Source organism: Chelonoidis abingdonii, chromosome 9, assembly GCF_003597395.2.
Source record: "Chelonoidis abingdonii isolate Lonesome George chromosome 9, CheloAbing_2.0, whole genome shotgun sequence".
NCBI lineage: Eukaryota > Metazoa > Chordata > Testudines > Testudinidae > Chelonoidis > Chelonoidis abingdonii.
The window spans coordinates 32224850-32251128 of NC_133777.1; the positions used below are offsets into that span (position 1 = coordinate 32224850).

Below are 26279 nucleotides of genomic sequence, written 5' to 3' on the forward strand. Positions count from 1 at the left end.
ATGAAGAGTTTGAGAACTACTACTAAGGGTAACTAAGAAAACTACTAACTATGTATAACTATTTCACAGGATTTCAAAGTTCGCAAGGACAGAGAAGGAATCAACGATAGCTGAGCAGCAGACATTCCAGCACCATCACTAGCGGCAAGAAAGAACTGAGGGTGTGGGAAGCTGGCGGCGCTCCTTATACCACGTCATGCAGGTGCCACTCCAGAGGGCTCCAGAGCTGGTCCCCTATGGATACTGCTGAGGGAAAACTTTCTGACACTGGTGCATGTGGCGAGCACACACACCTAATATGGAATGGACATGAGCAAGCACTCAAAGAAGAACTGACTGCTCTCCTGATGTGCTGTTCTGAGGAGCTGTGACAGTCTTAACAGGTCACTGAATGTGAACACAGGCTCCAAAATGGCTGAAGGGCATCAGTGCAGCGAGGTGTGGGGGCTGAACCCACATCCCTTTTCCATCCAGCCCCCCAAGCACTTGTAACTGCAATACTGGGGCCCCAAGTCATGATGTGCTCATCCGCTGAGGGCAGGGAGCTTGAAGCCAAAACTGTGCTCTGCTAAGCATCCCAATGTCCCAGAATGCTGTGTGCACCAAGGGACTCCCTCCTGCTAAATGAAAAGAGGAGTGAGCTCAATAGCTGGCAGCCTAAAGAGCTCTCAGCATATCAGCGAAACCGTCGTGCAGTGATTTTCCCAAAGCCCTACAAAAAAAAATCTCCAGCGAAGAATGTGCCGCTTGTTGGCGAATTTTCTGCTGTGGCCCCAGGGGCTGCTTCTCACACATGATTAGTGTGTTTACCCTTGTAACACAGGCAAAGCCACACAATAGGGCCTCTGAGGAGACATTTCCCGCCATTTTCCCCCCATTGTAGCCCTTTTCTTTCCTCTCCCCACCCCTTTCCTTCCTTCTTCCCCTTGTCAAGGAGATAAAAGGCTGAATTTGTGAATCACTTTGGCTCCTAAGAAGAGACTCACAAAGGCTACGAGAGCTGAGCCCTTCCATGCTGCCTCCCTTCCCTGGCTGTGAAAGAAGCCAGGCCTAGCTGCTGAAGAAAAGCTTTTGGCAGAGCAGATGATTTCCTTTTGCCCTCCATTGTGGAGATACAAGGGTTGGGGGTGAGGGGAGGTGTATTGTGACACCACTACTGGTATTCGGGCTCCTCTAGGACTGATCATAAATAAAACAACAGCTGGGGGATTTCCTGAGAGTTGCCTCACACAGCCAGGGGACAACCAGCTCTGAGAGATGCAGTCGGCCCCAAGATCCTCTGTCTTTGAACTCAGGCTCTGGCTGTGCAGCGAGCCTGGCCTGTGCAATCACAGACAGCGTGGAAGTGGCAAAAGGAAATGAGTGACTGCCAATGTGGGCAAGACAGCAGCAGGTTGGGGTCTGTAATGGGAGTGAGGGGTAGGATAGGGACCGGGACAGCAGCAGATATTGAGATCTCTAATGAGAGTGGGGGTAGGATGGGGGCAGGATGGTAGCAGGTGAGTACGGGCAGAATAGTGGGATTAGGATCTGCATGGGGCCAGATGGATACAATAGGAAGTGGGATAGTAGGTGTTTGTAGGGCACAGGGTAATTTGTCCTTGTGCCTGAGACTAGAGGTATAGTAGAAGCCCATAATGGAATGAGACTAACAAGGATGGATGGGACTAGAGTCACACTACAGAACAATGGGAGGCAAGCTCTGAGGTGTTCTGGAGTTGCGGGAGGAGGCAAGCATTTCCCCATATACTCTTTGACAGAGAGATATTCCTGTAATACAGAACAGCTGAGCGACAGCTTGCTGAAAGGCAGCTGAGGGAGGGGGAATACAGCTACCCCAACAATACTCTATTTGTTGACAAAGGCCTTTGAGAATAGGTCCTGGGGATCCCAAAGGCTGTCATTAAAGAAGTCTGCTCCCATAGATGGAGTGGGAGTTCTAAACCCAGCGCAGGCACAGAGGGGCTGGGAGAGCTGGGAGGTGCTCCTCTCCTCCTGCTGCAGCCCCACACAGTAATGCAGCTATTTTGAGCACCAGTTAAAGAAAGGCATGGCCAGAGTGAGGGCATTATTGGGATAGGGAGGGGGGAGAATAGCACATGTATATGGGGGGGCATAGCTGGGAAGATATATTGCAGGGGAGTCTGGGGGGGGGGGGGGCAGAGATTTCAAACTTTGATAGCAATTCACAACTGGACCACTGCCAGACTTGCAGAGCAGGAGCTGTGGGAGTCATTTGAGGGAAGAACATAGTGGGGCATGGCTGGGGACGGATTTCTGGGGTTGGGGGCAGACCATGGGCGGCACGTATAATAGGCCAGCCTCCCCCGGTGCTGCCACAACTGGTGGACCCTAGTTGTGGCAAAGATTTTTCTTTATTATGCCCCATGCTGGTTCCGGGGTGTCCTCCTCTTTTAATACACTTTCCCCTGCATGGATTGGGTCCAGGGAGGGGAGGCACAGTGCAGCTGCAGCTGGCCTGAGGCTTCTCTGGGTAGGTGGAGGGGAGTGCTTGAGGCTTCAGCCAGCCCGAGGCTCCTCTGGGCAGGGTGGGGAGGCTCGGGGCTGCAGCTGGTCCGGGGCTCCTCCAGCCGAAGCAGGGGTGCTCCGGGCTGCAGCCAGCTTGGGGCTCCCCCAGGCATGGGGGAGGAGGCTCAATGCTTTGGCCAGCCTGTAGCCGAGGGGGGGACAACACTCGAGGCTTCTCTGGGCAGGGCCTGTGGCTCCAGCTGTGAGCGGGGGTGAGGGGAAGGGGTGTCGGGGCTCCAGCTGTGGAGAGGGCATGGGCAGAAGGGTCAGAGATGGAGCTAGCCTCCCTGAAGGGGGACTCCACTCATTGCCCCAGGGCAGACTGTGGGGGAATTACTAAAGGGGCATGGCAGTGGGGTAGAACAGAAAGGGGACACTCAATCAGCAAAGTACAAAGGTTTTCCAGTTGAGGGAGCTGCCTTCTGGGTTCCATGAGTGCCAGCACAGATGCATCAGTGCTGACAATCAGTTGAGGCTCTACTCCTCAAAGTTTTCAGGACAATCTCAACAAATTGGTGTCTCCCCGGCGAGTGTAGTGCTTTTTAGTGTGGGATGCAATGTGTATTCAACTTGAGGTTGCCAACTTTGTGATTGCAGAAAACCAAACACCCTTATCCCATCTCCTGCCCCACCCCCACCCTTGCCCCGCCCCTTCTCCAAGGCCCTACTCACTCCATCCCCCCTCCCTCCGTTACTTGCTGTCCCCCACTCTCACTAATTTTCATTGGGCTGGGGTAGGGGGGTTAGGGCTCTGGCTGGAGGTGGGGCCTCTGCAGTGGGGCCAGGGATGAGTGATTTGAGGTGCAAGAGGGGGCTCTGGCTGGGGGTTGGGGTGCAGAAGGGGGTGCGGATGACCAGAGGCAGCTGTATGTTTTTTGTCACCCAAAGCACGCAAGGCAGGCGGCTTTTGGCGGCATGCCTGCAGGAGGTCCGCTGGTCACATGGATTCGGTTGCGAACTGCTGCCAAAGCTGCAGGACCAGCGGACATCCCCAGGCCCACTGCCGAAAGCCGCCTGCCTGCCGCCCTCACAGTGACCGTCAGGCCGCCCCCTTCAGCTTGCCCCCCCAGGCACACGCTTGCTGCTCTGATGCCTGGAGCTGCCCCTGCGGGCAACGCTTACCTCAGGTGGCTCCCAGAAACAGCTGGGATGTCCCCGTCACTCTTAGGTGAAGACACAGCCACGCAACTCTGTGTGCTGTCCCCCAACTGCACGCACCACCCCTGCAGCTCCCATTGGCTGTGATTCCTGGCCAGTGGGACTGCGGTGCCAGCACTCAGGGCAGGGGCAGCACACAAAACATCCCTGGATGCCCCTGTGCTTAGGGGTATGGGACATGCCAGCTGCTTCTGGGAACTGCACGGAGCCAGGGCAGACAGGGAGCCTGACTTAGCCCTACTGCACTGCTGACTGGACTTTTAATGGCTGCTGCTGCTGACTGAAGCCATAAGGGTCCCTTTTCCACCCAGCGTTCTGGTTGAAAACCAAACACTTGGCAACCCCAATTCAATCAGCTGCAGGATGTTGTAATCAAATGGGCACTCATGCATATATGGCCACTTCAGTGCTACCTGCAAGGAGATGTGGCCATAGACAGCAAGTTATATGGGCCTGTGGTGCCTGGGCACCAGAAATATTCCAATACAAGTTTGAGGCCAGGTCTCTCCCTTGGCCCCACCTTCCATTCTGGGCACTCCCCCCTGTGCCTCTCCTGGAGAATTTAAAATGGCCCCCATCCACCACTGGCAGTGCAGCCCAGCTGAGCTGGCTTCCTCCCTGTGGCGTGTCTCTATATGTGCTGCTCCCACCCCAAGTGGCCAATAGGAAGCTGCAGGGGCAGTGCCTGGGGGTGGCAGCATGCATAGGCCCCCCAGCCAAGTGCTGCACCCCCTGACTCCCTCCCAGAGCCTGCACCCCATCCCCTGCACTCCCTCCCATCCCCAAACTCCCTCACAGAGCCTGCACCCCCACCTCCTGCCCCAATGTGGACCCTGTACCCCTCACCCCCTCCTGCACCCCCACCCCCTGCTCCATCCCAGATCCTGTACCCAAACTCCATCCCAGAGCCTGCACCCCTCACCCTCTCCTGCACCCCCACTCCCTGCCTGGAGCCTGCACCCAGCACCCAAACTCCATCCTAGAACCTGCACTCCAGACCCTTTCCCCCACCCAAACTCCCTCCCAGAGCCCAACCTCTCACCCCTTCTGCACTCAAACTCCCTCCCAAAGTCTACACCCCAATCCCCTGCCCCAGCCCAGGGCCTGCACCCCAGACCTCCTCCCCCAACCCAAACTCCTCCCAGAGCCCTAGGCAGGTGCGGGGCTCTGGGTGTTCTGAGCACCACCAAAATTTCTACAAACCTGCCGCTCCTGGATGTGGCTAGTTTGGGAGCTCAACATTTGCATAGGATGAAGGTTCCCCAAATCAGATATTTTACTTGAGATTAGGAGGGTGCTGGCATCTGGTCTCTAATATCACTCACATAGGTGCAAATGCTGGTGGTTGCACTGAAGTAAATGGCAAAACTTACATTAACTTCAGCAGGAACTGGAGCAGGCCCTGGAGCACATGTAGCTACTATCCAGCCTTGCTTGCTGTTTTTCACCCTAAGTTTCTCTCTCTTTGCATCTGTTTGGACCTTTCCAGCTTTCCCAGCAGCAGGGCTGCTGACAGCTGGCGAAGGCACAGCTTTCCCAATGCATAGCAACAAATTCCTTAAATTCACTGCTGCTTTACAGTCTCTGAGAAAGGTGAACTGGGGGAGCCGTGGGAAGGGTGGAAGCAGCCATAATTCAAGGAGTGCAAGTTAAAGAAGCTTTTGATAGCACAGAGCTTCCTCCATTGACCACCTGCTGCTTCCAAAAACTGATCTGCCTTCTTAAAAATCCCTCACTGCATTACAGCAAAACCATCCTCTCTCTGAGCCCATTGACATGGCTGGCTATCTTCAACTGACTCCTAAGGGAGGTGGATGGGGCTCTCTATTTTCATCCTCATCTTCTCCTGTCCATTCCTCTTTCTGCATTTCAGAGGAGGTGATATTGTGTTCATGGCTCCAGCCAGCATTGATCATTTCTCTCTCTGGCTAGCTAGAAGCCTAATCTAGCCTGAACCTGAATGAAATCCTGATTGTGGATTGCATAACTAATTAACTAGATAACAAGCCTAACTCCTCTGACGTCAATTGAGTCACAACAAAGATGAATTTGGTCCAGTCTGTACAGTGCGGCAGAGCACTGTGAAAATGCTAAGTGACACTCATTCCATTGGTTCATTCTCCCCTCTTCCTGTTCTCTCCCTCTGTTCCCTTTCTGCAGCACATTTCTCTCACTTTAACTTGTCCTATTTTCACTGTTTCTCTCCTTCAGTTTCTTTATCTCTTTCCCTCCCCTACTTTCTCCTACTTCTATTTCCCCTTGATTTTCTGGTTGCTATTGGCCTAATTGGCTCCACCTCCCAGTGAGTACCATAAAATTGGAGAAGTCACCATGGCCAGCTGATTTGGATTTGGCATGCTCTGATTGTTCAGATTAGCATCACTCCAATTTCCACTCTCAGCACAGAACCAACATGGAGCAACGGGAGCAGGGGAGGAACTCAGACTTGCAGGTCAGGGTGAATATGTATGGTATCTAGCACAGCTCCAATCAAGGTTTAGCTGTTCTTAAAGGTGAATTTTATTAAATGCACTTGGCCCATCTGTTCTGAGCCTCCTTCTTTAGTGGCCTGAGTGTTTTGGTACTACCTAAATCACACAGCAACATTAACACCAACTATACTCTTTAGTTCTCTTTATTCACTGCTAAACACACTGGATAATAAATAGTCTAAATTCTGCTCTGCTTTAAGGCCAGATCTTGAGTGTCCTCAGTTTCTATTGATTTCAGCTAGATTTGCAGGGTTTGGACTCTTATGCACATGCAACCTCACTGACACAAAACAAGTCTGAGATTCCAAGGCAACATGATGTAGTAGATAAGGCTTTGAAGTGGGAGTCCAGAGATCTGGGGATTATTTCCAGCTCTGCATCTAGCCCATAGTGTGGCCTTGATCAAGTAAATTCACCTGTGTTCCCTTACACCCTTTATCTGTCTTGTTTATTTAGATTAGTCCTTCCAGCCAGGTACCATCTCTCCCTATAGCCTAGTAGTAAACTGAATTAAGCAAATATTATATTAGCCATGCTCAAACCAATTAAGTGTTCACACAAGAGGGTGGCACCAATTGCACTAAATCAGTTTAGAAAATGACAGTGAAATCTGTGCTATTATGCATGTGGACCAGCTGGAAGTGTTTATACAATGTATAGAACAACAGGCCCTGACCTTAACTGGTACTAGGTGCTACTGTCACACACAAATAATAATAGTTGCTAGGAAATAACTGAAGATGGGATTTGTCTCACTATGGTTAGTGTTTCTGATACAGGGTATTTATTTTTGTGCATGTTACAAGAGTGGATTTGGTCAAACAAATGAGAGGGGAAATCCAGTTTGGGAGGGGAATGTATCTGGAACTTGGGCTTTTGTTAGATTTTAAAAGAGCAATTCCAAAAATTAATCACCCAAACTAGCTTTTTGGGGGGTTCAGCTTAAAGGTTACAAGCAAACAAAAGCATCTGGGGTTAGCACAGAGGAGATCCACAAGCCAAAATAAAAAAATAAACCTGATTGTGTCTAACCAAACATTCCCTATCCAAATAATTTCTCCTAGGTATGGAAGATGAATTTTCATCCCTGGTTCAAGCCTTACACAGCATTGCTGCTCCGTCCCTGCAGCCCAGAGAACAACAGACAAAGGGAAAGTTTCTTTCCCAATTTTAAAAAGTTCTACCTTCCCATTGGCTCTTTTGGTCAGGTGCTCACTCCTTTTCTTTTACCTGTGGGCTTGTTAACCCTTTACAGGTAAAGCAAACAGAGAACAGACCAAGAGGTATTTTACAGCTAACTGTGTCTACCAACGGGAGTTACTCCCCCCCACCCCCTTCATGTATCACAGATGGCAAAGGAGAACTCGCCAACCCTTGCCAGGCAGGCCTAAAATTAGGAACTCAGCAACTAGAGGTGATGGGAAACCTGGACCTCAATCCTGCCACAAGCATCACACAGCTGGACCCTGTCCCCATATGCTGCCTCAGTGACTTCATAGAATATCAGGGTGGGAAGTGACCTCAGGAAGTCATCTAGTCCAACCCCCTGCTCAAAGCAGAACCAATCCCCAGATAGATTACCCCAGTTCCCTAAATGGCCCCCTCAAGGATTGAGCTTACAACCCCATGGTTTAGCAGGCCAATGCTCAAACCACTGAGATAGCCCTCCCTGTGTAATCTATTTAGGGCATTCCATGGTTTGTACGGCTGAGCTTTGAAATGTAAACTTGTATTCCTAAAGAATGGGAAGACGTAGTCTCTGTTTACCTATATCTTGTTAGAGGTTAACAATGTGAATCTAAGTATTAAAAAAAAAACAAAAAAAAAACTCATTGTGGGATCAGCACCGTGGATAGCCTAGGGCCAGAGACCATACCTTTCTATTTGTCCTGAAAAGCACCCAGCACACTGTGGGGCACTGGGAAAATAGTCAATAACAATTGTGAGTACTAAATACACTGTGTCCCTAGGCAACAGACAGTGCTGTCCCGGTGCTATCACCTATTTCAAGCACCTGACAAATTAAAACCACCCAAACATCTCTTTTATTTCTCTGACAACATTGTGCAATATGCTCAAAATCTGTTTGTGTCCTCATCTGTTACTCATCCAGAGTGGCAGGGTGCCTCCTCCAAGGAGGCAATAAAGCAGAGTGCACTAGGTTGGGACTCTGGAGGCCTGGGTTCCATTCCTAGCTAGCCTACTGACTGACCTTCTGCAAGTGCTTTCACTTCCCTAGCCTTTAATTAACCCTGCTATAAAATGGGGACAATGATACTGACTTTGTAAAGTGTTAGGGGATCTAACATGATAGATTAGCATTAGGTGGTGATATTACTGCTGCTAGCTAATGGGTTTAGTCCTCTAGCTTCAGGTCTGTGCTGGAGGTCCTGGATTCAAACCCCATTAAAGGGTCATGGTGGTTATTGTTGCTTCCATCCAAGAATCTTGAAGCACTTCACAATTCCTGTAGGAAACAGAGAAATATTATTTTTAGGGAAACTGAGTCACAGAGAGGTGAAATGATTTGCCCAAGGTCATGCAGTGAGTTGGTAACAGAACCAGAATCCTTGTACAACTATTAGACTCTCTGGAGCATAAGCTTTCGTGGGTGAATACTCACCATAAACTCCTTTGCAATTCTTTTTAAATCTGTATTTAACTGCAGTTGTTATCCAGTCCACAGAAAGTGCATAAAATCAAAGGCTTAGGCTGCTATGGCTGCTCTCTGGCCATTACTACAGCAGGGAGAGGCCAGCTGGGATGATGACCTCTGCTTTGAATTTCCTGACATTGGTTGATTTACTATATTACCCAAGCCCCCCATGTTTCAGCAAAGGGATTACTCCCTCCCCCATTTTAAAAGGCTTTTTCTAAGGACAGCAGCATCAGTGTTTGAGGCCAGAGCACTGACAGGCTCATTTTGACATCAGGGGCTCATGTCTGCTGAGGGCCCTTAGGTACAATTTGGACTCAGTCTTTTCCCCCTGAGATTTGGATTTGGTCTTGTTCTTGCTTTGACTCATATATGTGAAAGATTGTGATAGTTTGAAGTGTGTGTTTGTGTCTGTCTTCCTCCCCACTGGATTTGAAAATCACACCACCTGTTGCTCTTGTCCATGCAGTGTTATATCCAGAATGGGGCTTAGAATTCCCTCTTAATGAAAACAGGCTTGAGAGTGAGGCTAAGACTGTGGGAAAGTTCCAGCATGTGGGAAGACAGTGGGGAGCTGGGGATGGGGGTGGGAAGAGGGAGAGGGGGATGGAGTTTGTGTGTGTGGTGGGGGAGGAGAGCCAGGGGGTGGAATCCAGTTTATCAGCTGCTGTTCTCTTCATTTAGGAGGCAGATTGCCTACCCACGATTAAAAAAAAGATGGAACAACAATGAGTCAATTAGGGAAGCAGGAGCACAAAGCACAGGCGCCATCACTGCTCTTTGCTGACAGTTGCTGACACCTCATCTCTCTATTTGATTGTTATCAGCTTCCCTCACCCCCATTGGGCTCATACTTACTTAGCTTCCCCATAGGGTGACCAGATGTCCTGATTTTATAGGGACAGTCCTGATTTTTGAGTCTTTTTCTTATATAGGCTCCTATTACCTCCCCACCCCCTGTCCTGATTTTTCACACATGCTGTCTGGTCACCCTATTTCCCCATGGCTCTCCTGCAGCAGCTCCTAGGGTGGAGGCTGCAAGGAGCTGTGAACCCTATCCCCAAGCCAGCACACATTCTAGCTGCAGGGACAGTAGCTGTGATCACTTACCCAGACACTGTAGTGCCTTTCACACCATTCTCTGCAGTGACTCAAACTGGGATTAGTGGGACTAGTGGAGCTGTGAGCAATCCTTCAGCCACAGTTTTTATCCTGAACTGTACAGGGATTCCTGCTGGACTCCCCCCACATCCAGTGCTCTTGTATCTTTCCTGACAGTTGCTGGTTGTCTGCCTGTAACCCTTTAATTGCCCTAATTGCTTGAGCTTTTCCTCTGCTTCGGAGGGCTGCTGCCCTTGACTCTGTTCCCTCTGTCCATCTAATCTGCCATGCCAACAGCCAGCATTATATCTCTGGTATTCTCCTCTCTGTAGGAGTCCAACAGGGGTATAAGAAAATGGAAAGGGCTCTTTCTATGGCCTGCAAAGGCCTTCCAGCATATGCAAGTAACTATCAAAGCCTGCTTTGGCAATCAAGTCAGGAAGATTCTGTGGATCAGTTGACCTGCCTGACAGCTGTTCAGGAAGTAGGAGCAATGAGATATCCCCAGGCACTTGCAGCACTAGAAGAAACAGTCCAAGATCTGAAGGGCTCCAGAAAGGGGCAGCTAAAATGAACCTCTGAGACAGCTGGGTGGGGGGTGATGGGAAATCTCTTCACTTAGGGAAAAACGTGGCAGATACTGACTCCCATATTGTGCTCTTCTTGCACATGCTGTCTATCCCTGGCAGATCTCTGCACACAAGGGGAAGAGAATATCCAAGTTGAACTCCATTGAGTGGCTCTAAGACGAGAATTTGCCTGATCTCTGCATGACTGGGTACATTTTCTGAACAGCACAGAGGGTTCAACCTGTGCATCTGCCATTGATATTAGTGGCAGTCATGTGGCTAAGACCCAGCCTGGTCCTTTGAAGCTGGGTGCGTCTCTTCTCCCTCTTCCTAATAATTTATTTTGTTATTAAATGAATGGTGTTGCTCATCTCCAAGGTGCCAGGACTACTCGGTCTCACTTTGTGACGTTGGTACCCTAATGTGCTGCATACACTAAACAAAAAGAGCACTGCACCAGACCACTGCTTGAATGCCTGGACCTGACAGTGCCAGGTGATACCTTGTGTCTCTGTGCAACAGCTGTCCCAGGTATTTTACAAATGGTGGTTGTTTGTTGTGTCTGGGACCTTTTAACTGAGGTCTGCTGAATCAGTGCAGGCTGCAGTTTTCTTCCTAGGAAACTACAAGCATTCATCTGCACTGGTGCATCCCACAATGCAGTGCCTCCTGTTTGGAAATTACCCCAAATCCTATACTCCCAACACAATAGAATAGGTGCCGCAAGAGACCCACACAGGGCTACAACCATACCTGTAAGATGTGAGTTGTTGCAATGCCATTTTGCTTAGTGTAAATGGGGTCCTAATGTTGTTACACCCAAAGCATCAGTGAGGCTGTGATGCTCTTAGTAAGTGAACAGGCACGTAAGCATTGCCATAGTTATATTAAAGACCTTGTATCTGACCTGTCATTAGGTTTGTGTCTGCTTAGAGCCCCAAGCCTGAGAGTTTCTTCTTAACCAGAGAGTGAGGAAGCTGTATTTACACTTCCTCTTGAAACAAAGACAGCAAGCAGTGCTTTGTCTCCCAAGACAGCTTCTCCCCATGAGGATCCATTTTCATGTTAGGAAAACACGCGGGAGACAAAGAAGCTGCCAAAGCTGAGTGTATATTTCTTTTCTGATCCTTTGCTTACTCATGGGAATAAAATATTCTGATCTTTCTTGAAATGACAGACCCAAAACAATCAGTAATCAGTAACCTACACACACCTAGACAATTGCACAACTGGGTTTCAAGACGCCAACCACCAAAACCCTAATTCAATCAGGGGAGACAGAAGAAAAGTATCTTTTTAACAAAGTAAATAAAGAAACATACCTAACCTCTCCCTGGATCTCTTTATGTGGCTGGGTTCTGTGTTGATTTATAAATGTTGTTGCTATTGCCAGGAAGGAAAAATATGTAGCAACTGGCTGTGTACACAGAGTAGAAAGGTGCAGCAGGCAGAGGTGTTCTTTGTGAGCTCTGCCTGAGACATTAGGAAAGAAATTGCCAAGGGTTTGTTCTTGCTGGTTTCCCAACAATGTGTGATTTATAAATTAAGGCCTATTACAGCAAGAGGGCTACCAATGAATTGGAGGTGGGGGTGGTTAGGGTTGCTGGTGTCCGGTTTTGGACGGGAAAGTCCAGTCGAAAAGGGCACATGACTGTCCAGTCAGAAACCCTGACCGGACACCCAAAGTCTGGTTACTGCCTGCAGGGGTGCCAGAACAGTTGGGCCCAAGCAGGTGGGCTGGCAGGCAGGGAGGCACTGCGAGGGGATCGTGGCAGAGCTGGCAGTGGGGACAGCAAGTGGCTGTGCCTCCTCCCTTTGCTCCCCCCAGCGCGCACCAGTTCTCCCCGCCCTGCACTGTGCACGCCCGTGCTGGAGCCTTCCTCAGTGCCTCCGTCAGAAGCAGTAGCGCCAGGGATGGGCAACAAGAGTGCGCTCAGGAGCAGCCTGGGCTCTGCAGCTCCTGCACCCCCAGTCAGAGCCCCTGCTATGCTGCCACCAGCTCCTGCCTTGCATGGGTGAGTAGCAGGAGCAAGGTGCACATGCCCCCTCCCCCCATGCACCTGCTGTGCCCCCTGCCCAGCACCTAGGGCAGCCCGCAGGGAAGGGAGTCCCTGCTCAGCCCCAGCAGGAGGATCCCTGTTCCCCCAGGTGGAGGGTCTCTGCTGGCCCCCTAATGGGGAAAGCAGGCTGCAAGCAGCATTTCACCTCACTGCCTACCCCCTCTACACATGTAGCCTGGAGCCACCATATCCGAGCTAGCTCCTGTGGCTGCAAAACCCCCGTGGGCCCCACTCCCGCCTTGGCTCTGAGACTCACCCCCACCCCTTCCCAGGTGTGCACCCTCCCCACTCCCACGCAGGAACTAGAGCCGGCTCTCCTCCCACTCATTCTCCAGAAGAAACATGGAGACCTCAATGCCCTTCCCTCTCCCCCCCATCCCAACACCCTGGAATTACTATGTGGTGCATCCTTGCCTCCGGGGGTGGGTGGCGGGGTGGGTGCGTGTGCGTGTGGGTACACGCACGCCATTGTGTCAGTATTGGAGTTCATTTAAAGGTCTTTAACTTTTTTAGGAACTGTGGGGGGAGACAGGGACGGGACACCGGAGGTTTAGCTCAGTAGAGTATCTCTCCTTCTCCCCACATTCTTCCCTCCCTTTCCCTCCTCCCTCAGTGATATGTCTTAAAGAGGGTCCTAAATACCCGCTGCCTTGTTGGGGTTATTACAGTACTTGCCTAATTGAGCTGTGGACCTTTTCTCTGTACAGCACAGAGATCTCTGTAGAACGGAACATTTCATCTGATCTAAATGTGATTTTGGTGAAGGTGGGGGGTGCTGAACTTTTCAGCCAAAATGAAAATGCAGCCAGCAAAAGTCCATGTTTTGCTTTCATTGTACAGAGGCGAGAGGGAGAATCATATCAGATTTCTGTTACTAAAATGCATTTTCTGGGTTTACATTTCATGATCACAGCACCTTGAATAGTAACTATCAGTATCCAAACAGTTCTCTGTTGAAGGATTGTTGTGACAGTAAAGAAGTTGGATTTCCATTTAGGCCATATGTGAGACAAAACAAAACTGTCTATTGGGGGCCATTACAAAATCTGTTCTTATTTGACTGACCCAGAACAGGAATTGGATTTTTGGTGTCCTAAGAGGTTTGTGCATTTTGTTTGATTAGCTGATAGCCACAGCTAATTTCCTTTGTTTTCTTTCTCAGCTCTTCCCTGGGGGGGAGGCGTGGGGCTTGAGGGTACCCGACAGGGAGGAATTCCCAAGTGCTCCTTCCTGAGTTCAAAGAGTTTTTTGTTTGTTTTTTGCGTTTGGGTGGTGGCAGTGTTTACCAAGCCAAGGTCAGAGAAAAGCTGTAACCTTGAGAGTGTAATACAAGCCTGGAGTGACACGTATTAATTTTTAAAATCCTTGCGGGCCCCCACTTCTGCACTTGGAGTGGCAGAGTGGAGATTCAGGCCCATCACCCCTAGTAGCTGAGCTCCTAATTTTAGACTTGCCTGGCAGTGGTTGGTAGATCTGTGAGTTCTCTTTTGCCATCTATGCAGTATGGCCCCCTGCCAGGAAGCAGCAGGAGTTCTGCTTTAGAGTGCTGATGTTTACTAGAGGTCTAGGCCCTCATCATGTGTTCCCTTCTCTCACACCAGCTGGCTGCCCAGTATGCGCAGAAGGACAAGCTGCAGCTGAGGTACTTTCCTACTGCTTACATGGCGTGTGCACTTACAGGCAGCCCTGCAGCCAGACAGGGGCCATAATCTGTCATCAGCAAGGTTGCAAGGTTGTTTTTTTTTTAAGATTTATTAAGATTTCCAAATACGCCATGGTGTTCACTGGAGAAGCCAGGGAGACCTTGCTCACTCTAAGGGATCTGCCCCGGGGATGGGTCTTATGACCACAGATGGATCTGATCCCAAACCCAAAAATGTGAAGGGAGAGAGGGAAAGTCAGAGCACAAATAAGGATCCAGCTCTGACCTTTGAAGCTGGCCCCTAATTGTAAAATAGCCCAGCCCAAAACCCATCTCTGAACCCTCCGGAGCCTTGGATCCTTTCAATTCCACATCCAAATTTTTTGACCTGGACCAATCTTTCAAAATTCCATCATTGGCAAAGTTGCAACACTCCTGCTGACATTATCAGCTTGACTTAAGTGAGGAGCGCTGCCTCCAGCACATCTCAGACCCAAAGTCAACAGTACAGAGTGAAGCTACAGGGGGCCCATGTAAGATTCAACCCTAAAGGTTGATTTGGTATTTGAAAGAGTAAGAAAGGAACAGGTGAATTGTAACATCATTTTATCCAATGATCACCCTAGCTCTTCCTATCTAGGTACTGTAGGGGCCACCCCTGGACAGACAGATCCTTGTGGCCTGCTGTGTACTCAACTCTCATAGCTCAGTCACCCAAGATCTGTTTGTGACACTCTGTATCCCAAAGCAACACCTTGGCATCCCCATATTTACCATGGTAATATGATTGAGAAGTATGTCATTCAATGAAAAAGTTATGATTTGTTGTATATGATTATCCTATGTGTATGCATGTGTCACATTTGTATCTAAATTTATGAATAATGACTATGTGCCAATATTTTAAATGTTTTGCTCCTGGGTAACACCCACAAAGTAGTTTACAGCCAGTCTAGCCAACACATTGTGGATGAACCACTCAAGGTAATGGCCCATTAAGAAACACAAAGACTTTATAAGAAGCTTATCCCCATTCGGTGTGCCTTCCTGTGGACGCTTCAGTCATCATATGGATAATGGCTGCTATGACTCATCAAAACATGCAAGGGCATGTGACTAGATCATGTGATACTGGATTCCATCTTGTGCCTGTACTTTTCCACAAACTGTACTGGGGACTTAAAATAGTTGGGGATTGGTCCTGCTTTGAGCAGGGGTTGGACTAGATGACCTTCTGAGATTCCTCCCAACCCTCAGATTCTATGACTTTGCTTAGAACAATGAAGTTCACTCCATATGAAAGAAGCTATAAAAGGGGGAAGCGACATCATCACTTGGCCTCATGGCCCCCAAAACTCAACACCTGGAATCACAGCTGCAGGACTAAGACTTTGAATGTGGGAGACTGGCCCCGGCAGGAAAGGAGGATTTCAACTTGTGTATGGAAGATCTGTAAACTGGTTGTACTATCGGGGGACATTGCTTGATTGAATTCCTGTCTAGTTAATAGAACTCAGATTGCAATTTTGTTTTATTTCTTAGGTAATCTACCTTGATCTCTACACTTATCACTAAAAATCTATCTTTCTGTAATTAATAAATCGGTTTTATATTTTAACTAAAAACAGTGGGGTTTGAGTTAAGTGCATGAAAAAAGAATCCTAGCTCAGTTAACAAAAAACTGGTGCATTGTCCTCTCCATATCGAGGAAGGGGCAGATGATAACTTACGCTGGTCAGGCTTTTGACCAGGGCAGGATGGTACAGTTCTGGGGGTGTTAGGCTGAGAAGCTGAGGGGAACTGGCTGGAGCCTCTCTATTGTTGGTTCACGAGTGGCTGGCAAAAGCAGCTGGGTGTGTCCCTGCCTGTGAATGTTTGTATGAGTACAAGACCTTGAGGGGTTTGCAGTTTGTCACATTATCACAGTGTGAGAGGGAGCCCAGTTTGGCAAGACAGAGGGTTCAGTGGTACCCCAGTTCCAGGTTAAATCCCAGGAACACTTGTCACATTGTTCTTTTATTGGTTTCTCAGGCCCAGGCTGGTGGAAATACTGTGAGAAGACCAGATCTTGTGCCCAGTCAATTCCTCTCTGGGGCACTAGGCTGTATTTGAGTTTCTAGACACAGGCCCAATTACTCAGCACTCACTAAACTCCCATTTGACTGAATGGATTCTCTGGAGTAGCCACAGAAAAGCCTGGTCCCAAAGTTCAGTTCTGACTATTGGGCCTATAATATGTACCCCAGTGTAGCCTCAAATGTAAGTAGTAAGGGAAAGTTCATAAGATGTTACACTAACCTACAATATTTGCCAACCTGAAAATTAACCATGAAAAACAGATTGAGTTGTTTTCAGTAACTGAATATTATAAACGAGTGCAAGTGAACCAGATGAAGAAACTGGATTATTGTAAATGGAAAAAGGTCTTGTTGATATGATTTAGGAGTGTGTTGAAATCATGCTTGGTAAAAACAGAAGATGTGGAACCAGAACTTAATGCACCAAAATTGGTGTGAGGGATATTAGGCCTAACTAATGGCGAAAATAACAAGGGAGATAAACTATACCACTTACTTTCCCCCCTTTCAGGTTTCTTAAAAAGAGACTTTGGGGAAAAAAACCTCTCCTCGCGCATCCCACTTTGCATCACAGCTTGTCTCATCCACTTCATCTCATTTTCCCTGTCCAAGAGAGAAGTAGCAGACCAGATGGAAAGACTTTCTTCCTGAGAGGAAGGCAAGCAGACCTTTCTCTTGTTTAAGGAACTTCAGAGTCCTGAAAACCATCATATCATCATCATGGCTTCCAGTCCTCAGCCCATCAGTGGGGAGACCCAATTGCCAGCATCTCAGAAGCACATTAAGCACCTGTTTTGTTCCCTCCCTTTAGTGGTGTTCTCCCTCCACCCATACCTCACTCTCTTGGCTTTTCATCAAGTCCTAAAATCAACTGCACTGCATCAGCAAGATGAGCTGCCCACAACCCTGCCCCATCTAAGGAGAAAAGGCCCAGCCAGATGATGTCCCTGACCCAGAGTCCAAGCAACAGGTGCCAGCCAATGTATCTATTTGTGATTGACCAGCTGCCCAGTGTTCCAAAGACATCATGAAAAGCGGTCTCTCTCCTGCACCTTGTCTGTTAGACACAGGAGAAGTTAAGACCCTTTACACATCAGGCTTGAAAGTAAAATCAACCTTTTCCTTTTACTCAAAGAAATAAGAGATTAATATTTTTGTCTCCAAAAAGGAGTGCAGCTTTAAGTTTGTTTTGCGTACTCACTCAGTTTCAGAATAAATGATTTTTATTTCCTCTTCTTTCCTATGTTTTATCAATAAACTTTCAGCTTTAGAATAAGTGCTTCTGGGCGTTTGCCAAGAAATTGAATACACTAAGGTCCATGTAGAGGTAGGGAAAAAACCACAGACCTCTTTGTATATTTGACAGTGAAGAGTTTATAACACTTTTAACTCTTTTGACATTAATACATAGTCTTTGTTAAGGAATCTAGACATGACCTGCCCAGTATGTTGCAAGATGTATCTTAAAAGGCCCTCCATCCATACACATTAGTTGTGGGACTGGGACTCAAGGGGACAGAAATGGCTGATTTCAGGCAATACCTTGTAACTTCCCCACTGGATTATTTACAGATCCTTTGAAAGCCTCTGCTCCAGACATCTGTGAACAATTCACTAGAGACCACCTTTCCCAACAGTTTGACAGAACAGTCCACATTTCCCTTTCCTGACTCTGTCCCAGCCTGGCTAGGTAAGGGATGCACCTCAAAAAGGTGAGCAACCTCTCCACAAAGGTCTGTATCCACCAACTGCTGACAACTGGCAGGAGGGAGGGGGCAGTGGGCATAGCAAATGGATTAGGACTTCCACCAAATTACCCCTCACACACACCAGACAGACTCATCCTTTGGTAGCCCAGCTTCCACCTCCATCCCTAAAGATGGATTATTCTCCTTCCCATTCCTGAGTACTTGATCTTTCTCCGAAGTCAATCAGCTCAGCCTACCACAGCAAAAAGCAGATGGCACCAATCAGCTGTGAACTGCACTGGCAGGCATCTGCTGCCCTGCTTCTGACTCGCTGCTCCAGCAGGGTGCTCTCTGATTGCAGGGCCCAGACTCCAGAATCCTGCCTTAATCTATCCCAGCTTTGACAGTGTGTAATGGCCAGATGACCCAGGAAGCAGAGAACACCAGGGGCATGTCATTAGAGAGGCAGCACAAGCAGCTCAGCTCTCTAAGCTAGCTGGGGTCTCTTGTGCTTTCTCTCATGGCTCTAAAATAAGGTCTAGTTTAGGGAGAGGACTAAATGAAACCATGCTAACATGCTCAAGGTGGATGCACACTCCTCCAGCACACTGTCTCCTGGCTCACAGCACAACTCCATTTCCAAGCCACCCACACGAGCAGTGTGACCATCCAGAGAGCCATCTGGAACTCCAGTACTGTGAACTCTCTCAGGGCAGTGGCCTGCCAGTGCCGTATACCTCCCCAGAGTGGTGCCCATACACTCTCCCCCGACAAACTTCCTCAGAGCGGTGCCCTGCTTCCATCAGCTGCGGCTCCAGCAAACTATGACAAGCCTGAACACTCACCCGGCAGAAGCAGAAAGTGGAAGCTGAAGTCACCCATCACATTTCCCAATCAGTTTCTAATGAGAGAGGAAAGCTAGCCATCCAGGATAAAGCATGCCAGAGCCGTATGTGACCACAATGGGGAGGAAGTATTTAAGTCCCTTAAAGCCCAGCCACCTCCCTATGGGGTATGGTTTCCTGCAGACAGAAGGTTTTTTTTTCTTTTAAAAAAAAAAGGATGACTTTAAAATAAAAATAAGTAACTATAAAAAAGCTGAGGCGTGTTAATACATGGCAGCTCTAATTTCCATAACCCCCACCACATCCACCACACATTAGCCCAGCAGTTTTAGAGAGATTTACCAGTAAGCTAAGAATTTTCATCAGCCCAGCAGCAGGAATTCTTAACCCTCCTCAGGGCCTAATCCTCAGCTGGTCTAAATCAGCAAAGCGCCACTGACTTCAATGGAGCAGCACTGATTTACTCCTACTGGGGATCAGCCCCCTATTATCGTCTGGGTAACAGCATCCGTGAGAGCAAAGAGCTTCCAGTTGTCATGGCCTCTTCCATTCACTTAACAAATCAAAGCAGGAGAAAAAGAGTAAGGCAGGTGGGATCCTGAGGCCCATTGAGATTTAGGGAACCCAGGAGAGCAGAGGGGGCAATGGAGTTCAGACAGTTCTAGGACCTGATTTTAAGTCCACTGGAGTCAATGGGAGTCTTTCCATTGACTCCAGTGGGCTTTGGATCAAGTCCTTAATGTCCCTGTATGCAGCAAAGCAACAAGCTGCTGTGGTGTAGCATCAAGTAATATTATGCAGAGACTAGTGATGGGGAGAACCCCCAAATCTTGTGCTAACTTCCACACCATGCAGCCCTCCAAGCCTATGAAGTTGGACAGGACCTGACTCAGCATGGGGTTTTCTCCCAAGATTTAATACTTGGATTTCAGACAGTGACTCAAGTTTTGGGGGAAAGCTCAGTTTAGCTCTTATTTTATCCACACTAGCTTGCCCATCCCAATGGTGCAAAGAGGAGGAGTAGAGAGGTGGCCCCTCCTAGGTGCCATTGCCCAGCTGAACACTGCAGCCTGTTAGCCAGATTGACACTGTCAGGGGCTCGAGAAAGTAGGAAGGCAATGGAGCCCCTTCAACAGGAGCCTAGATCCCATGGTGACAAGTGCGGTATAAACAGCATGGTACCCACATAGGAAACAAAACTCCTTTGCAATTCAAAAATAGTGCAGATGGGCCAAACCAATAAATTCATCTGGTCCCCTCCATGTTCCAGGCTTGGATTCTGATTCGGGTCCCTGGATCTGAACCTGCTTGTTCCCATGGTGCTAACATTTTGCAGGAACAGCTCAGAAGATTATGGCACCAGCAAACCCACATACCCAGTCTTGATGTGGGCCTGTGCCCTGGGAGGCCCAGCTCCCTGGACTCGACACAGCACCACTCCCCAGTGGCATGGCATCGACGCTCCCTGGAAGTTCAGCCTAAGTCTAACTCAGATCTGAACATCACCTCCTTAGTCCATCTGTATTACACCAATGCTCCCAAGCAGTGACAGTGCACAGGACAAGGCCATATATAGTATCACCCAACCCCACAAATCACGAGCTTTTAAATAATACTAGGACTTAGCTTCTTTTTATTTGCCTTCTGATTTTTGAACCCTTTCAAACTTTTTTCCATAGCCAAGAGGGCAAGAAACTTCATTTTTGAAAAATGAAAACTGAGATTTTCACATATTCACAGGACTCCAGGAGATGTAGCTTTTGGAGAAACACATTATACCACAAGACATACAATAAAATCAACAGAGCTGACAACACTGAACACTGCATTTTCTCAGTGGTGCTCCCTGGGTCACTTCCTGCTAAAGAGTGGGGGGTGGGATGTGGGAAATGAGATTGCAAGGGAACAGCCTACATTGCCAGAGAACTCCCCGGGGAGCTTCAGAGCAAGGTTACACTGTGGCTAATCTCAGCAGCTGGTTTACATCACAGAGTTGTAATAGATACTGTGGAAGAACCAGACCGCAGCAATCTGTTCCCAATTGGCTCCTTCACTATATTGATTTTCTTCCCTTTCACAGTCAGGTCCTGGCTGAGAGAGCACTCTAGCCACCCCTAAAGCCTTGGTGCCAGCTCCCCTTCCAATTCATTATTTTAAATAAATATTTTTAATTACAGAAGCCAAGGAAAGAAAACAAACCCATGTACTCCCATTGCATCTTTGACCAATTACTTCATAGCAGCAGCAGGACAAGTACTTGTCACTTGAGCTAATGGAGAATCACCACTCACCATGAGCAGTATAGAGGCTGTAACACACACTTTAGCAATTCTGATTCTGTCCAGTAGAAGGCAAGGAGTACATCAATAATAGGCAGTTCCATACAACAGTCCCCAGTAGTGTACAATTTTAGAGTTAATATTAAGGCAACTTCTGTGAATGTGACAGAACCCAGGATATAAAGCCACATTTGGTCTTTCTAATTATATTTTTACACTTCATTTGCCAGAGTTTATGCTCTTTTCTATTTTCCTCATTAGGATTTATCTTCCACTTTTTAAAGGATGCCTTTTTGCCTCTCATTGCTTCTTTTACTTTGTTGTTTAACCATGGTGGCTCTTCTTTGCTTCTCTATGTTTTTTAAATTGGGGGTATACATTTAAGTTGAGCCTCTATTATGGTGTTCTTTAAAAGTTTCCACACAGCTTGCAGGGATTTTACTTTTGGTACTGTACCTTTTAATTTCTGTTTCACTAACCTTCTCATTTTAAAATAGTTCCCCTTTCTGAAATTAAATGCTACAGTGTTGGCCCACTGTGGAGTTTTCCCCGCCACAGGGATGTTAAATTTAATTATATTATGGTCACTATTACCAAGTGGTCCAGGTATATTCAGCTCTTGGACCTGATCCTGTGCTCCACTTAGAACTAAATCAAGAATTGCCTCTCCTCTTAGGGTTCCAGGATCAGCTGCTCCAAGAAGCAGTCATTTAAGGTGTCAAGAAACTTTATCTCAGCATCCCTTCCTGAGGTGATATGTACCCAGCCAATATGGGGATAGTTGAAATCCACCATTATTATTATTGAGTTTTTTATTTTAATAGCCTCTCTAATCTCCCTGAGCATTTCAGAGTCTTTAACACCATCCTGGACAGGTGGTCAGTAACATAGCCCTACTGCTATATTATTTTTCAAGCATGGAATTACTATCCATAGAGATTCTATAGTACAATTTAGTTCATTTAAGATTTTTACTTCATTTGATTCTATGCTTTCTTTCACATATAGTGCCACTCCCCCAACAGCACGACCTGTTCTGTCGTTCCGATATATTTTGTACCCTAGCATTACTGTGTCCTATTGATTATCCTCATTCCACCAGGTTTCTGTGACGCCTATTATATCAATATCCTCATTTAATACTAGGCACTCTAGTTCACCCATCTTATTATTTAGACTTCTAGCACTGGTATATAAGCATTTTAAAAACTTGTCATTTTTTGGCTGTCCCCTATTGCATGATGTAATTGAATGGGACTTTTTTTCATTTGACTGTTTCTCATCAGATCCTCCCTATATTTTATCATTTTCCATCCTCTCCTCTTTATTAGGACATAGGGAATCTTCATTTATAGATCCTCTCCTAAGGGATGTCCAAACCACGTCCAAACCGAAAACACCTGTCAGCTTTCCCTCAGCCCTTAGCTTAAAAACTGTTCTACAACCTTTTTAATTTTAAGTGCCAGCAATCTGGTTCCGTTTTGGTTTAGGTGGAGCCCATCCTTCCAAAAGCTTCCCCGGTTCCTAATAAATCTAAACCCCTCCTTCCTACAACATCGTCTCATCCACACATGGAGACCCTGCAGTTCTGCCTGTCTAACTCACTCTGCACATGGAACTGGAAGCATTTCAGAGAATGCTACCAGGGAGGTCCTGGACTTCAATCTCTTACCTAGCAGCCTAAATTTGGCCTCCAGGACCCCTCTCATATCCTTCTCCATGTCTTTGGTACCTACATGTACCACAACCACCGGCTCCTCCACAGCACTATACATAAGCCTATCCAGACCTTTCAAGAGATCCGCAACCTTCGCACCAGGCAGGCAAGTCACCATGCGGTTCTCCCAATCATCGCAAACCCAGCTATGTTTCTAATGATCAAATAGCTCATTTCTAATACCTGTCTCTTCCTAATAACTGGAGTTCCCTCCCCCAGAGAAGTATCCTCAGTGCGAGAGGATACCACATCATCATCTGGGAAGAGGATCCCAACTATGGGATCGTTTCCCTCTGCTCCAGTTGGATGTTCTCCTTCCATGAGGCTTTCATCCTCCTCAACAGCACAGAGGCCGTCAGACCAGGAGTGGGACTGTTCCACCGTGTCCTGGAAAGTCTCATCTATGTACCTCTCTGTTTCCCTTAGCTCCTACGGCTCAGCCACCCTGGTCTCCAAAGCTCATACACGGTCTCTGAGGGCCTGGAGCTCCCTGCACCGAATGAACACACACACCACCAGCCCATACACGCTGCAGTGGGTGCAATAAACTGGGTAGCTCCCATCCTGTTGCTGAACTTCTGCCAGCTTTCTCATTTTACTCAAGCTTGTTCACCCCCATCCAACCTAAGTACCCCCTCATAACATTACCCAGCACTGCCCATCCAACCTCAATACCCCGCTCATAACATTCCCCAGTACCCCCATCCAAATTAAGTATCACCCTCATAACCTTTCCCAATACCCCCGTCCAACATAAGTACCCCCAGTCATAACCTTCCCCAGTGCCCCCCATCAAATCCCAGAACCCCCCATTTCAACCTTCCCCAATACTCTCCCAATCCAACCACGATACCCCCTGTAATAACCTTCTCCAGTACCCCCAGTCACAACTTTCACCAGTTCTCCTTGTGTAAACCCGACATCCCCTGTCATGAACTAACCCAGTACCCCCGCATCCAACCCTGCTACTCCCCATTATAATCATCCCAAGTACACCACACTCAACACTGGTACTCTCCTCATACAACCTCAGTACCCCCTGTCAAAAACCTTGCCCAGTGTCCCGCATCGAACCCTGGAACACACCATCATTCCCTTCCAAGTATCCCCCATCCAACCCTGGTAGCGTCCCCACTTACCCCCATACAACTCGGTACCCCCAGTCATAACCTTCCCCAGTACACCCCATCCTACCTCAGTACCCCACTTTCATAACCTAACCCAGTACCACCCCCATCCAATCCCAGTACCACCAATCATAACCTTCCCCAGTAGCTCCCTATCCAACCCCGGTACCTCCGGTCATAACCTTCTCCAGTACCCACCATCCAACCCCATTCATAAGCTTTCCAAGTACTCTACCCATTCAACCCTGGTACACATCGTCATAACCTTCTCCAGTACCCCACATCCAAGCCTGGGATCCATGGCCATAACCTTCCCCAGTACACCACCCCCCAATCCAACCCCGTACCTCCCATCAGAGCCTTCCCCAGTACTCTCCCAATCCAACCCCAGTATCCCCCATCATAACATACCTCAGTACATGCTATCCTACCCTGGTACACTTCCGTCATAACCTTCCCCAGTACCCACCACATCCAACCCCAGTACCCCCCTTCATAACCTTCCCCAGAGCCCCCATTTCAACCCCAGGACTCTTCCCATCCAACCCCAATACCTCCATCATAACATTCTCAGTACTCCCCGTCATAACCTTCCCCAGTATATCCCATCCTTCCCCAGTACCCCCCATCATAACCTTCACCAGAACCCTCATTCAAACCCCAGTACTCTTCCCATCCAACCACGGTACCACCAATCATAACCTTCCCCAGTATCTCCCCATCCAAGCCCGGTACCTCTGATCATAACCTTCCCCAGAATCCTGCTATCCAAACCCGGCAACACCCATCATAACCTGCCCCAGTACCCCCCGATCCAACCCGGCACCCCACGTCATAACCTTCTCCAGTACCCCCCATCCAACCCCGGTACCCCTCATGATAACCTTCCCCAGTAATCTCCCCATCCAACCCCAGTACACCCCATCATAACCTTCCTCAGTACCCACCATCAAACCCCAGTACCCCATGCCAACCCCGGTACCCCCCCATCATAACCTTCTCCAGTACCTTCCGTCATAGCCTTCCCCAGTACTCCCCTCCAACCTTGGTATGCCACATTATAACCATACCCAGTACACCCTCCATTGAACTCCAGTACACCCTGTCATAACCTTCTCCAATACCTCATCCTACCCCAGTACCACTCCGTCATAGCCTTCCCCAGTACCCCACCATCCAAACCTGGTACCCTCTGTCATTACCTTTCCCATAACTCCCATTCCAACCCCAGTACTCTCCCCATCCAACCCCAGTACTCCCCATCATAACCATCCCCAGTACACTCTGTCCTACTGAGGTACCCCCCGTCATAACCTTCAGCAGTACCCCCAATCCAACCACAATACCAACAGTTATACCCTTCCCCAGTAAACTCCCCAATCCAACCCTGGTACTCCCCATCATAACCTTCCCCAGGACCCCTCATCCAACTGCAGTACCAACCGTCATACCCTTCCCACATACCCCCCATCGAACTCCAGCACCCGTCATCATAACCTTCCCCAGCACGCCCCGTCCTACCACGGTACCCCCCGTCATAGCCTTCCCCAGAATCCCTCATCCAACCCCAGTACCAACCATGATAACCTTCCCGGGGACCCCAACATCCATCACCGGTACCCCCCATCATGACCTTCCCCAGTACTACCCATCCAATCCCGCTAGCCCCATAACCTTCCCCAGTACTACCCATCCAACCCCGCTAGCCCCATAACCTTCCCCAGTATCCCCCATCCAACCCCACTAGCCCCATAATCTTCCCTAGTACCCCCATCCAACCCTGCTAGCCCCATAGCCTTCCCCAGTACCCCCATCCAATCCTGCTAGCCCCATAACCTTCCCCAGTGCCCCAGCCAAACTCGTTAGCTCCCATAACCTTCCTCAGTACCCCCATAACCTTCCCCAGTACCCTCCATCCAATTCCACTAGCCCCATAACCTTCCCCAGTACTCCCCATCCAAACCAGTTAGCCCCATAACCTTCCCCAGTACCCCCATCCAACCCCCCTAGCCCCCATAACCTTCCCCAGTACCCCCATCCAACCCCGCAGCCCCATAACCTTTCCCAGTACCCCCCCCATCCAACCCCCATACCACCCATCATAACCTTCCCCAGTACTTCCCATTCAACCCTGGTACTGCCGAGAGTTATGTTCCGAACCTCTACGTCTGTGGTACCTCCTTTGGCGGGTTTCGAAGCGGGGGGAACTGTGTGTACTGTTTGGGAAGAGGGGGAGGGTTAACGGCTGCCTAGGTCCCGGCTGCGGAACTAATGTTGCTAGGGACATGTTTTCCACACGGACCACTTTTAGTGTGTCTGTGTTCACGAGCGGAACACC

The 26279-nt window shown here is 48.5% G+C and overlaps 1 long non-coding RNA gene across 1 annotated transcript; it reads right to left on the bottom strand.

Annotated features, from left to right (window-relative positions):
- Positions 1 to 8209: 8209 nt before the first annotated feature.
- On the bottom strand, positions 8210 to 26145 carry LOC142047261 (uncharacterized). The gene is made up of 2 exons (XR_012656454.1): positions 26102 to 26145; positions 8210 to 8646 (listed from the first exon to the last, which is right to left on the bottom strand). It is a non-coding gene; the product is annotated as an uncharacterized LOC142047261 (long non-coding RNA).
- Between the last annotated feature and the right edge of the window lie 134 nt (positions 26146 to 26279).